The 15555-nt window shown below is 39.2% G+C and overlaps 1 non-coding gene across 1 annotated transcript; it reads left to right on the top strand.

Annotated features, from left to right (window-relative positions):
* The first annotated feature begins 14389 nt into the window (after positions 1–14389).
* LOC127124258 (small nucleolar RNA R71) lies at positions 14390–14496 on the top strand. The gene has a single exon (XR_007803876.1). It is a non-coding gene; the product is annotated as a small nucleolar RNA R71 (small nucleolar RNA).
* Positions 14497–15555: the final 1059 nt, after the last annotated feature.

The following is a 15555-nucleotide window of genomic DNA, read 5'->3' as shown; positions in this document are numbered from 1 at the left end:
CACACACGCTAACCAGCAAACACCAAAGCAAAAGGGTATCAGATCAACAAGCTAATAGGGAGTCTGGAACTCGAGCCTAATAGTTGTCACACAAAACACACACAAAAAAGCAAAAGGTTGCCCGGAGAGATCTCGCACGATCTCCTGCTTACGTATCTCATCTGGTATGAGAATCAGGGCGACGTAGTTCCCCTTAACAGGGGAGAAACTCTCTCCTAACTAGAGACCAGGGAAACAACAAACTAAAAGGGAGACTAACTCGAGCCTAATAGTTGTCATGCAATCCACAATCCCTAAGTTGAGGTCTCTAATCAAAGCCTAACTCACACATGAAGTAAGTCAGTTCAAACAGCAAATAAACACCAATCACAAATGATCAAGCATCACACTCTATATTCAAACAAGAGGCTCAGACAAATGGTTGGGCTTTAGTCAAGAGGGGTCATATCAACCTCGACAAACAAGTCAAAACTGTAGGGGTATGCTGAAGCTCTTAACCACTAACATTGAGAATTAGGGTGAAGCTGATGAAATGTGGTAATGAGGATTAGACCTCATGCTCTTAACCCTGGCCAGGGTGAGCTTAAATCAAAGAAAGTGTGGGGATCCAGAAAGAGGGACCCTATTCCACTTGACTGACTCTATACAGAGATCTTGGGTACATTGTTCAAGAGCATCAGCACGTAGTGCAAGCATAATGAACGACTCACTGAATAACAGGGGACTGGCTACTAGTCCCTTATATCTGTCAATTGCCTCTTCACTTAAGAGGACTTAACAAGTAACATGCCTCATTTAGAGGTCTTTGGCACAAATATAAACAAACACAAACATTGCCTCTTAAGGAGGACTTCAGCCAAATGCCTGCCAAAAAAGCGACAAGGCTTCCAGACAACATGGAGTGAGAAGGCTAAACAACCTCAGTGGTGTGTCAACCACACTCCAAAGAAAAGCAAAAGCTATCTAGCAAGCGGCTAATGTACCTGTACAAAAGTCAAACAGTTAATATTGCATTCAGACAAATCAACAATCAACAACAGTGGAACTATCCAATATCTACACAATGCAAGTCATAAGTGCAAGCACTCAAGTGGATTCATCACACCAATGGACCTACAACACAACAAAGGTTAGTAATCAAAGCAAATGGCATCTCAAATAATGAGATCACACCAATCATCAAAGCCAAATGCTCAAACCTGAAACACAAAGCTTGATTAGTATGTGTACAAACTACTAGTGCAAAGACTAGGGTCGAAGGTAAGTCAAATGACCAAAACAGAGGTCCATATTTCACATGAAGCACATTTAATCAAAAAAGAAGAAAGCCTCAAAAGGATCAAAGCCAATTCAAAAGGCAAAGCCATCAAATAATCAAGATAAGGCAAAGGCAAACAATATGATCAAAATTGGACATCAAACATAGAAAATCCACATTAAAACAGAAATGAATCCAATGATCATGAAAATTTTTATACAGGCTCCTCATGTTAAGAATAAACATCATACCAAAAATCAAGTCCAGAAGAGATAAAATGGCATATGAATGAAAATGTACAAATGCAACATCAAATATTGTGACACAAATTGTCACACAACATGTTCATGTCTCCAAAACAGTGATGGTACATGATAAAAATGCCAAACAAAAGCCAAAAGATCACATCACATGTCAGGATTAGGCATGTCAAATTTCAAGTCAATTGGATCAAGAATGAGCATCTCACAAAGCAATGAATTCAACATGTCAAAATGAATACAATGTCCAATCAAAAATCAACAAATAAAAATCCAGAAAGGCAAAAATCATGAAAATCATATGAAAAAATACTAGACATCAAAACAAACATGTGAATAAAAACTAGGATCAATTTGCATTATTTTTTTATTTTTTATGGATTTTTGAAGTTGCATGAAATATAAATGAAATAGAATGAAATATCATGTGGAAAATGAAATTGAACTGAAAATTATCATGTACATCACCAAGCAGAATCGAACCCAGGCGCTTCAGGATGAAGAGAAAAAACAAATTAGAATTTAGAAGCAACAAGCGCTGGGTTTCGAACTCATGCGCTTAAGGTTCAAAACGCTTCACAAACTAATTCACAAATTTGCAAAATGCCAGAATCGAACCAGCGCATGGTAGGACAAGAATGAGCGCTAAAATAAAATTTAAACACAATGCGCGAGCGAAGGCTCGAACTCGCGTGTGGACGGTCCCTAAGCAGCACAAAACGCTGCGTTTTGATCCATAGCCAGGCAAACCCTAGCTTCAACACCAGACGGTGGCAGACGGTGGTTTCCACCGTCTTCTCCGGCCGTGTACACGGCGGAGCCACCAGCAAATTTTCCAGAATCCATCAAATTTTATATCATTGGAAAGGTCATTTCACGTACAATTCAAATATCACCATAGCCAATCCTAATTCTCCATGGATCGTTCAAATCGAAGGCGAGAAGTTCTTAGATCTAAACTTATATTCCACATATCTCACTCATTTCTTAACCAAAATTAAATCTAATTATATCAGCATGTTCAGTATCAAGAGATCTATATAATCATGTACATGAATTGGCAAAAAGAGAGAGTCGAAAATCCACCTACTTGGAATGGCAGTAATGGAAACCGTGTGTGTAGGCTCTCAAACTCTCCAGATATGCTCCAGTATGATTGATTAGAAGCTTTGAATAAGAATTAATGGTTGAAAGCACTTGGATCTTGCTCAATCTTCAAGTTCCATCACCATGTCCATGCACTTGAATAGCCTCAAAACCAGCTCAATTTCCACGAATGATGAATGATTCCTGCTCCAAATTCCATGAGGATGATGAATCTACAACAATCTTGAAGAGTTGTGTGAAGAAATTTGAAATTTCAAGGAGAGAGAGTTTTGGAGGGAAAAATGAATTCTAGATCTAGAATTGTGGTTATGGCCAATTCTGTTAGGATTTAGCTTATATATGATTCACTAATGACTTTGCTAATCCACATTAGGCTTGGTTAATTAAAATTAGTGAGTTATGAAGTGTTTTGCAAAAAATGAATAATGAGCTAGCATGTACAATTCCTACATGAACAGTGCCATGCAATGGTCCAATTTCACTCAAAATCATCTAATAAACACAATGGAAGTGGTATTTTGCACATGTGATTCACCAAATTCAAATTATCCAATTTCCCTCCAAAAAGCACATGTATGAACACATGATCATATGAACTTTTTTCATGCAATGCAATGGTTGATTTGGAAAGTATTGGTCAAGACAAGCATTTTGCAAAAAGAGTGGGCCAATTTGGAGTTTTGAATCAAAAGTTATGGCATTTTGAACTTCCATGCACACTTTGTGATCATTTGGCCATAACTCCTCAACCAATCATCAGATGGACATGATATAGGACTTTTTGAAAATAGGAGAGAAATATCTTCAACTTTCATGTTCACCAAAAATCCATTTGAAGCTTCTTTGATGTTGCAAAGTCAAGTTGAATATGGACCAAAAACTTGCCATTTTTGGAAACTTCCAATTACAGGTCACTTTCCATTTTTGGAAACTTTTGCCATGACTTTAAAATCTTCAAGATAGATGTTTGAAATGACAAATGAACCTCTTTTGAACATGATTGAAGTGTTGAAACTCATTTCCCCACTTCATAGCCCTCAGCTCTTGCACAGATGACTTTTTGTGGTCCTCAGATGACCTAGACATGCCCTGATCAGCTTGAACCTCCACCACTTGAGGAGATGGCTCAAAAATGAAACCCTAGCCCATGTAAGCTCCTTATGATACTCATGTGATCCTCATCTCAATAGAATGCCTCATCTCCTTGAGAAACCCTAGTTGAAAGAATGCATTGATTAGGGTTGACCAGAGGTCAAAACCCTAATCCCAAGGAAACTTGAGCATGAATCATGAAACCCCTGGATGATGATAGAACCATGATGATGGTGACATATCCTTGAAAACAAGATAATGCTCAACCTCCTTGAAGAATAAGGAAAACCCTAATTGAAGCACAAACCCTCAGATGGTTGATGATCAATTTAAAGAAACCCTCAGGCTTGAATCATGTAACTTCCAATCTTCTGAAAAGACTTTGGAGGATGATCTTCTTATTTTCACATGATATGCACTATGCGATGCCTAATGTCCTAAAATATGAAATGCAATGTGCTCGACTAGTCCCAAGAAGAGGAGGGAAAATTTTGAGGTGTTACACCATGGAAACAAGTTTTTCTCAAAAAAGTCAGTCATAAATTGACTTTGACCAAAACCCTAGTTGATAGCCAAAAGATAGGAGAATGATGATCATCTTCAAATCCCTTGCCAATCTCAATCATCTGAAGATACAATGAACATGTTAAAACCTCTTGAGGCATATGGAACCCTTATGGCTTGAGTGAACCATAAGATTGAGGAAATCTCTTCACCGTTGAGTCGAATGTCAGTCCTTCTTCTTTTTTGCTTGAAATAAACCAATAGAACAAGATACCTTGATCCCATAACCATAGAACCAATGATATGTATGAGTATGTATGATAATAGGGCATAAGCCAATTAGGGCTGAAGAGAAGAGGGTAAACTTTTGGGGTATAACAACTGCCCCTATTCAATCTTCTTTGACCTAAAAGGTCAGAAAAAGCGACAACTTTCAGACATTCAAGGTGGAAGAGGAATGAATACCAAAAGAACCGTAAAATTTGCACTCTGAGGAATGGTAATGCATTGGGTAATGGTTAAACTTTCTCATTTATTTTATCACTTGAGGAAATTCCAGTAAACACTAGACTTTAAGAAATTCCAATAATGATTGGACTTAACAGACCTGACCAAGGAACACCAGTAAACACTGGATTCTTGAGAAATGCCAATAATGATTGGACTTAACCAATGAGGGCTAAACAGACCTGACCAAGGAACACTAGTAAACATTGGACTCTAAGAAATGACAATAATTATTGGGCTTAACCAATGAGGGATAAACAGACTTGTCCCAGGAACGCCAGTAAACATTGGACTCTAAGAAAGAGGCCCAAGCTGGTAATGAACCAAGTATCAGGGTATTTTGCGAGGATTACTCTTCTGGGGATACATCAAATTAACATTTCTAACAAGAATACCCTAATTGGCTCATGTTCGATGCATGTTTGAATTTTTCTATGGCGTAATGTGATGCGGTGTTTCGCAAGTATACGAACGCGTCAGAGTAATATAAAAGATTGTCGAATCCACAGAGATCAAGTGTCAATCTATCGTTATCTATTGTTATGGTGTTTATCAAAGGCAATCGAAATAGGTGTTTTTTGGAGTGTGCAATGAAAAGTAATGTATTGAAATAAAATATAATTAATAAAGACAGGGTCGAATGTAATTCACGTAATCAATTAGTAATCCAAGTACTTGCTAATAGAGCTAATTATGGGCAGTGTTTCCTACTTTGAAAAGAACTAATTTAACAGGAATTGCCGCTTTCGCGTATTCAGAACCAAGTTGTACTCCCTAATCAAACCCTCTTATTGTCACTTATAAAAAGGCGCGCATTGCGTTGGAGTAGTAAACCTATTTTTAAGAAATATAGTATCTTGACTAAGTTGAAAAGTATTATAACCTGGATTTCTTAACCAAAAGAGGTTCTTACGAACCAGACTCTAAACTTATAAACGCGTCCGAAAATAGTTTTAAAATCTCTTTTCTTCTTAATGCTAAAAACTCCTAATGAACTAGACAAAGCGCTTTCACTGTTTTTGAAATAGTTAAAAACAATTAAGTTTAAAAAGACGTTGGACGGCTTTCGATCTTACCCAACAAAATTGAAGTGCGGGAAAACTTAAGTTGAAAGTTAAAATAGCCCTTAAGTGTTTCTACGAACAATCGTACGGATTACTGGTTCAATTACGATCCTTACATTCTAACCTTATAAATTTAGCTAGACATGGTAAAGTAAAAGTGCATTAAAATAAATAAAAGTAGTGCGAGTGCGGAAAATAAATAAAAGTTGTGCGAGTGCGGAAAGTAAATAATTTAAAGCGAGTGCGAGGAAATAAATAATTTAAAGCGAGTGCGAGGAAATAAATAAAGGTAAAGCGAGTGCAAGGAAATAAATAAAGTAAAGCGAGTGCGAGGAAATAAATAAAAGTAAAGCGAGTGCGAGAAAATAAATAAAGTAAAGCGAGTGTGAGGAAATCAATAAAGTAAAGCGAGTGCGGGAAAATAAATAAGATAAAGACAAGTAATAAAAACCTGCTCCAATCGGAGGGTTGAATAAATTGCAAAGCGGAAATGAAAATGGCGGCAGGATTAACTTCCTTCCAAAGTGCTCCAAACTCGATTACAGACTCTATCACATACTCGATTACACAATTGTGGTAACACTCCAATGCGAAGCGATTACCACTTTATAAAACTGAATATATGCCTAAGTGAAACAAAGTTGCTCTGAGTTTTCCTCTGCTCTAAGTTTGGATGATTGTAAAAGTGAATTCGAGTTTCTATTTATAAGCAAGTAAAAAGATGGAAATGACAAGGATGCCCTTCAACTTGAAAATGGGAGGGAAAAACTTTCCTCTTGTGGCGCCCGCCATAAGGCCATGGTGCCCGCCACAAGCACAAAATGAGGCGCCTTAGTGGAAGTTGTGGGGAACGTGGAAGTTGAGGGAAGTTGAGCTTGGACACGTCATGGCAGGGTCTATGGCGCCAACCATGGGGTAGGCCACAAGAACAAAATGCTGAATTTTAGGGTTTTTGGCTCTTTTTCGCTCCTTTTCTCGATCGGGGCTCCGATTAAAGTAAAAACCTGAAAACAAAGAAAAACATAGCAATAACAGAACAAAATGATAATAAAACAACTAGAATGCATGTGAAATCGGAGTCGAAAATACGGTAAATTTTAGTGTTATCAAACTCTCCCACACTTAAACCTTTGCTTATCCTCAAACAAAACATTAAAAAGCTCATAAAAGAAAATTTGTGTAAACGAGTGTTTTAGGTAAAAATTCTAAGTTCAAGTCGGAATGCAGTGATAGGTACTAACTGAGTGAACTAAGGGTATCATGATGACACTAATCCGCAAATACGGACTTAAACTTCATTCCTATATTAACCAACCCATATTATCCCACAATACCTAGGCATGCCTCTTCATCTCTTTTGTGTCCTTTTCATTCAGGCGCAATCACATTAAGCCCGTTATCCGTACATGCTTCATAGTAGAGTGGCCTGTTAGTGATTATGATATGAGCATGGGTTTTCTGGCACATAAATATGTGTAAACCCTTTTATTGGACCCAACTGTAGTTGTGGGGGATCAGATCGTAATCCGCCCTACCGAGTTCAGTGCCAGATACCTCTGAACCAACTAACAATGGGTAAGTTTTTCTTTTTCTTTTTCTTTTTCTAGCAAATTTTTACAATTCTTTGGTTTAAATGACTTTGTGATGGTCACCTATACCAGAGTTGCCTTTTTGCTTTCTTTTATTTTTTGTTTTTCTGGATCATTCACTTATTTGCATCGGTCCCCTACGTAGAGGATGCGTAGGCCGGAGCTGACTGCTGAGATAAACTACTAAGGACTTATACGGAAATGATGATTAAGGCCGTGGTATATGGGGTTTCGGGAGTGGTTCCTATATTTACGAAGTCTATGGTGCTAAAACAGATACTGATGTTTCGCAAAGTTCTTCCAAGTCACCGCATCCTTACTCAAAACATGTCTTTAAAACCTAAAAACTTTCGGAATAACACTATTTTCTTTTGCAAAAAAAAATTCTGTGGGGCTAAAGGTATGGGGAGGTAGGATTGTACTAAAGATATACTATATTTGGTGACTCGTCAGACTCATGCATTATACTAAAAAGCAAAATAAACAACTAAAAGGAAATAACAATAAATAAACTATTTAAAAACAGTAAAGAAAAAGCGATAAAGGAAAAACGAGAAAAGCAATAAAGAAAAGACTATAGAGTCTCCTCCCACACTTAAATCGAACATTGTCCCCAATGTTTCGAAATAAGATAAGGGAAGAGTTACCTGACAACCTATTGTTGACCACTAGTGCCCTCGCCATCCTGAGGTGGACGACGGGATCGGGTACGACGACGGTCTCTCTGATCCATCCTCGCCTGCAGGGCATCCTGAGCGGTCCTCACTTCTCGAAGGTGACCTAAAATGGTACCCTGAGTGTTTTCTATGAGATCAATATGCTGACGGTGGTGGTGTTGCTGACAGGCTTGTGTATCTGTGATCGTTTGTAGGGACTATAGAACAGTGTCATAGGACCTGTCTGTCCTCCGCTGCGACTCTCTCATGAAGTTCATGTTATCCGTCATTTGTTGTTGGATGGTAGAGAGTAGGTCGTCACGCCTTTGCTCTCTAGCCATGTGGTCACGCCACATCTCCTCTATAATATAGAAGCTAGGAGTGGTACCTGTAGAAGAAGAAGATGGTGCGGTGTGTATTCAGCAATGGGTGGTGATCTTGGTTCCTCAACGGTCTCTCCCTGGCCCTCCAGAGCATAACTCCAATTCGCTGGATCATGCACACTGGTTATCATAGGATCTGGAAGTGTGAAGTAATGGATAGCCTCGCTGTTGACTAGTAGTCGGAACTGACATGGGTGGAAAGAGGCTCTCCTCATCAATCCTCTGGTCAAACAGAAGTCGATGTCCATGGTAGTGTACCTACAGTAGATCCGGAGATGTGACAGCTTGCGAGACAGACCTAAAGCGACAGCAATCTGCGTGATGATTCCGCCCACATGGATGAATCCTTCGGTGGATCTGGAGATACCGTTGAGACTGTATAATAAACAGTTCCCACATGCTACTGGGCGAGACTGGGATGCACAAAATAATAGGAAGATCTCCTCTTCACTCAGTAGTGTCTCTGCATCCGGCCTTCCCAGGAAGGAATGTGCTAATATCATCTGAAAGTATCTGAAGGCTGGGTTATGTATGACATGAGACAGCTGCATAGATGGATCCTGGCTTCCGCCACCCGAGATATCACTCCAAAACTTCTCAACCTCCTTACCCAGGAAATATCCCATAGGTGTCTCCGGGATAGCATCAGGAGTAGTCTGGAAGCCTAATAAGTCGCTGAACTCTTTCTGGCTGAAGGAGTACTCAACTCCGAAAAGCCTGAAAGCAGCATACCCATCTGGTCCAGAATATGGGTCATAGTCGAATGAACTCAGGAACTCCAAAGTCATGTTCCTATATGTGTTACTCAAGTCATCAGCAAACTCATCCTAGTGAAGTTGATGGCTAAGGAATCGGATACTCAGCTCGATACCCAGTGCCTCCATACAGTGCTGATCAGGATAACGTGTGGGTTCCATAGGGCGCTGATACAAAGTAATGTAGCGCTCCCTCTAAGCATTATATCTATAGGCCACGTGCATGTCATTGAAATCCTGCATCCTGTAAAAGTTAAGAAAGTGATCCTAAAAATACAAACCATTCAAATCTTAGTCTCAATGCAAAATATGATAAAATAAAATAAAAATAAATAAATGTGAAAAAGTAAAATGAAAGAAAAACCATGGGTTGCCTCCCACGCAACGCTTGTTTAACGTCAATAACTTGACGGTTAGAACTTATACACTTGTAGTAGTAGGAATCTGTGGATCAATCAGGGTGTGGCTCGAGTAGTATGCTGGAATGTCTCCTCCTTCGTAGAGCTTCAGTCTTTGTCCATTTACAATGAATGGACTACAAGGATCGTTCTTGATTTCTACGGCTCCGGACCTCAGAATCTTGGATACTTCGAAAGGACCAGTCCATCTTGAACGTAGCTTTCCAGGGAAGAGTCGTAACCTAGAGTTGAAAAGGAGAACAGGATCGCCTATATTGAAATTTTTCTTTACTATTCTTTTGTCGTGATAGGCTATTGTCCTCTCTTTATATATTTTTGCATTCTCGTAGGCAGATTGCCTAAGTTCTTCTAGTTTATGAATGTCTAGGGTACGCTTTTCTCCAGCGGCTAGGTAGTCTAAATTCAAAGTTTTAATGACCCAATAGGCCTTATGCTCTAATTCGAATGGTAAGTGACATGATTTTCCATAAACTAGTTGATAAGGAGTAGTTCCTATAGGGGTTTTGAAAGCGGTTCTATAGGCCCATAATGCTTCTTGAAGCTTCTGAGACCAGTCTCTCCTAGAAATAGAAACAGTTTTCTCTAGGATTTGTTTTATCTCCCTATTAGATACTTCTACTTGGCCACTAGTCTGTGGGTGGTATGGTGTTGCTACTCTATGCCTAACTCCATATTTTCTTAAAATTTTGTCAAATATTCTCGATATAAAGTGTGATCCTCCATCGCTTATGACTAAACATGGTGTTCCAAATATAGGGAATATATAGTTTTTAAATAGTTTGATTACTACCCTAGTGTCGTTTGTGGGTGCAGCTATAGCTTCAATCCACTTAGACACATAGTCTACAGCTACAAAGATATACCTATTTCCTAAGGATGGTGGAAAAGGTCCCATGAAATCTATACCCCATACGTCAAAGAGTTCTACTTCCTGAATGTTTCTTAGAGGCATTTCATCACGCCTTGAAATGTTTCCAGTGCGTTGGCATCTATCACACTTGACAATGCAAGCATAGACATCACGCCACATGGTAGGCCAGCTTGAAGAATCTTGGCGTATGTCTTAGACGTGCTCGCATGTCCATCATAAGGTGCAGAATGACAATGCTCGATAATACTATTTACCTCTTCTTCTGGAACGCAACGGCGAAAAGTGCCATCTTTACCCCTTTTGAAAAGGAGCGGTTCGTCCCAATAGAAGTTTCTCACATCGTGGAAGAATTTCTTCTTGCGGTCGTAGTCAAGACCAGGAAGTACTATATCAGCAGCTAGGTAATTAACGAAATCTGCATACCAGGGTACGTTACTTATTGCTAAGGAATTTTGAGGGTGCTCGTAAAGATCTAGGTTATTATCTTCAATGGTTTCTACTCTAGCGATCAGTCTATCATAGTTGAAATCATCATTTATGGGTACTAGTTCTGGTTTTAGATGTTCTAGCCTAGGAAGGTGATCGGCTACTACATTTTCAGTGCCTTTTTTATCTCTTATGTCTAAATCAAACTCTTGTAGTAATAGAATCCATCGGAGTAACCTCGGCTTGGCATCTTTTTTACTTAATAGGTAACGAATGGCAGCATGATCGGTGTAAACTATAATTTTTGCTCCTACTAGATAGGATCTAAATTTGTCTATAGCGAAAACTACAGCGAGTAATTCTTTTTCAGTTGTTGCGTAGTTAAGTTTGGCAGCATCTAGGGTTCTACTGGCATAATAAATGGCATGTAATTTTTAATCTTTCCTTTGTCCTAGAACGGCTCCAATGCATAATCACTAGCATCGCACATTATCTCAAAAGGTTCTGACCAATCAGGTGGTTTCATAATGGGTGCTGAGATCAATGCTTGCTTTAAAAGATTAAATGCGTCATTACATTTTTCATCGAAAATGAACTCAGCATCTTTCATTAAAAGTCCGGTTAAAGGTTTAGTTATTTTGGAGAAGTCCTTAATAAAACGCCGGTAGAATCCAGCGTGTCCAAGAAAGCTTCGGACTTCTCTGATGGTTTTTGGGGGTTTTAGGTTTTCTATAACTTCTATTTTAGCTTTATCTACCTCTATACCTTTTTCAGAAACTATATGTTCTAAAACTATTCCTTCGGTTACCATGAAATGACATTTTTCCCAGTTTAGCATGAGGTTCACCTCCACGCATCTCTCCAGGATTTCTCAAGGTTAGAAAGACAATTTTGGAAATCAAATCCGCAAATCGAGAAATCATCCATAAACACTTCCATAATACCATCTAGGTAATCTGCGAAGATTGACATCATGCAGCATTGGAAAGTAGCTGGGGCGTTACAGAGGCCGAACGATATTCGTCTGTAGGCAAAAGTTCCATAAGGGCATGTAAAGGTAGTTTTTTCTTGATCTTCGGGGTGGATATGTATTTGGAAGAATCCAGAGTATCCATCTAGATAGCAGAAGTAAGAGTGTCTGGCTAGACGCTCCAACATCTGGTCTATAAATGGTAAAGGGAAATGATCCTTCCTAGTTGCTTTATTTAATTTTCTATAATCTATACACATCCGCCATCCTCCTTCTAAACGTTTTTCTACATGTTCTCCTTTATCGTTTTGCCTGACTGTGATGCCTCCCTTTTTAGGTACTACATGCACAGGGCTCACCCACTTACTATCCGAGATCTGGTAGATTATACCTGCCTCAAGTAACTTAAGAACTTCCTTTTTAACAACATCACTCATTATAGGGTTTATTCTTCTCTGATGTTCCCTGGAGGGTTTTGAATCTTCTTCTAGTGAAATCCGATGCATGGATACGGAGGGCTTATACCTTTCAGGTCAGAGATATTATATCCTAAGGCTGAGGGATATCTTCGTAAGACGTCTAAAATTTGGTTCGTTTCCTTTTGGCTCAAGGTAGCACTAACTATAACTGGACGGTTCATCTTTTCATCGAGGAACTCGTATCTCAGGTTCTTAGGTAGTTCCTTAAGTTCTAAGGTTGGTTTCTTAGGGCATGGCATAGGATCTGGGGTAAGGGATAAACATTCGTAAAGGTTATCATCGATGTAGGGTTTCTTAAAGTCATCATCTTCCCTTATGAGAGTTGATGGTAACTTAATTGTTTTTATAATTTCTTTTTGTTCTAATTCTCTAACACATTCATCAATGATGTCTAAGGCATAACACGAGTCTCCCATCACAGGTGCCATAAGAAATTTCGAAAGTATAAATTCTATTTTCTCGTCACCTACCTCAAATGTCAACTTTCCTTTCTTGACATCTATTATGGCTCCCGCAGTCGATAAGAATGGTCTACCTAGAAGGATTGGTATATCATTGTCCTCTTTGATGTCAATGACAACAAAATCAGTAGGGATAAATAACTGACCTATCCTAACAGGAACATCTTCTAAAATGCATATCGGATACTTAACAGATCTATCGGCTAACTGAAGTGACATCTTAGTGGGCTGTAATTCTCCTAAGTTTAACCTCTCACAAACTGCTAAAGGCATTAGGCTCACACTAGCTCCTAAGTCTAGAAAAGCTTTTTCGATGACATGATTACCCAGAAGGCAAGGAATGGAGAAATTTCCAGGATCTTTATCTTTCTTTGCTAATTTGTCCTCGGAAATAGCATTACATTCCAAAGGCTTCGGATCGTCAAGTCTACGTTTGTTGGTAAGGATGTCTTTGAGAAACTTTGCATAAGAAGGTATCTGGGTGATGGCTTCTGTGAAAGGGATTTCTACATGAAGTTTTTCTATAACTTTAATAAATTTTTGATATTGTTTATTGATCTGGGTTTGTTTGAGTCTTTGCGGATATGGTATAGGTGGTTTATATGGTGGGGGTGGTATGTAAGTTTTATCTTTAGGTTCTTCTCCTTTATCTCAACCTTCCTGGTTTTCAGGTTCCTCTGGTTCCTTTACTTCGTCCGTGGGTTTGGTACATTCCTTAGAAGTTTTGGGTTCACTCAATCTAGGGTTTGGTGGCTCATCATAAGCATTCCCACTTTGTAGGGTAATGGCATTGGCTTGTCCTCTCGGATTTTGTTGAGGTTGTCCAGGGAATTGTCCTCCAGGAGTAGTCTGAGGGGCTTCGTTTAAAGCTACCTGAGAGATCTGGGTTTCAAGCATCTTGGTATGAGTAACTATTTGGTCAACCTTGGTTCCTAACTGAGTAATCAATTCGTTAACATGAATGTTTTGGTTCATGAACTCCTTGTTTTGTTGGGTTTGAGCGGTGATAAAATTTTCCATAATTTTCTCAAGGCTCGGCTTTGGTGGTACAGGTTGCATAGGTTGATTTGATCTTGGGGCTTGATAACTAGGTCTCGGGGGTGCATTATTTTGAATAGGGTTATTGTTTTTATAGGAGAAGTTCGGGTGATTCCTCCATCCAGGGTTATAGGTATTCGAATATGGGTTCCCTTGGGTGTAGTTTACTTGCTCAGAGTGGGTTTCGTTTAATAGACTGCATTCTGCAGATTGGTGTCCTTTGGTTCCACATATCTCACAATCCGACGAAACTGCGGCTATAGTATTCGGGTTTATGCACATATGCTCGACTTTGAGGGCTAATGCGTCCATTTTAGCTTGCATCATGTCTATAGAGCTTAGTTCATGCACTCCTCCTTAGGCTTCCTTCTTCTCAATTGTCGCTCGTTCGACTCCCCATGATTGATGGTTTTGAGCCATGTCTTCGATGAGGGCACTAGCTTCAGGATAAGGTTTGTTCATCAGAGCACCGCCTGCGGAAGCGTCGATGGTCATCTTTGTGTTGTAATGAAGTCCATTATAGAAGGTTTGAATGATTAACCAATTTTCTAAACCATGATGTGGCCATGCTCGTAACAACTCTTTATATCTCACCCAAGCTTCGAACAACGATTCTCCTTGGTCTTGGGTAAATCTAGTTATATGGTTTCGAAGAATGGCGGTTTTACTCGGGGGAAAATATCTAGCAAGAAAAACTCTTCTAAGGTTATCCCAAGTAGTAATGGAATTGGGTGGAAGGGAATCTAACCATGATAGGGCTTTATCTCTGAGGGAAAAAGGAAATAATCTTAAACGTATTGCCTCGGGAGAGGCTCCATTGGTTTTAAAAGTGTCTGCTAATTGAAGAAATATTTTTAAATGTTGGTTTGGGTTCTCAGTAGCGAGACCTGCGAATTGTATCTGTTGCACTAGTTGCAATAGGGATGGTTTAAGTTCAAAATTATTAGCTGGGATGGTTGGGCTTACTATACTAGAACTAGGTTCTTCATTAGATGGTTAAGCGAAATCTTTAAGAGGTCTTTGGTTTTGATCTTCGACCATAGCTCTCTTAATTCTATGAAAGAATAAACGTGCGCGAGCGTAACATTCAGGTTCCGCTAGAGGGTATACTAAGCTTAAACTTCCGGTGCTGCGAGTTCTTCGCATTGACCAGCGGGAAATAGCCTGTGTCTAAACGATATAACAACAGGAAAATGAAATTTGACAAAATTGGTCCCCGACAACGGCGCCAAAAACTTGATGCGAGCTGGGATGGTTGGGCTTACTATACTAGAACTAGGTTCTTCATTAGATGGTTAAGCGAAATCTTTAAGAGGTCTTTGGTTTTGATCTTCGGCCATAGCTCTCTTAATTCTATGAAAGAATAAACGTGCGCGAGCGTAACATTCAGGTTCCGCCAGAGGGTATACTAAGCTTAAACTTCCGGAGCTGCGAGTTCTTCGCATTGACCGGCGGGAAATAGCCTGTGTCTAAACGATATAACAACAGGAAAATGAAATTTGACGAAATTGGTCCCCGGCAACGGCGCCAAAAACTTGATGCGGTGTTTCGCAAGTATACGAACGCGTCAGAGTAATATAAAAGATTGTCGAATCTACAAAGACCAAGTGTCAATCTATCATTATCTATTGTTATGGTGTTTATCAAAGGCAATTGAAATAGATGTTTTTTGGAGTGTGCAATGAAAAGTAAAGTATTGAAATAAAATATAATTAA

The sequence above is a fragment of the Lathyrus oleraceus genome, chromosome 2 (genome assembly GCF_024323335.1).
Source record: "Lathyrus oleraceus cultivar Zhongwan6 chromosome 2, CAAS_Psat_ZW6_1.0, whole genome shotgun sequence".
NCBI classification, from domain to species: Eukaryota; Viridiplantae; Streptophyta; class Magnoliopsida; order Fabales; family Fabaceae; genus Lathyrus; species Lathyrus oleraceus.
The sequence above is the reverse complement of the archived record's forward strand: the minus strand, read 5'-3'. Positions and strand labels throughout refer to the sequence as shown.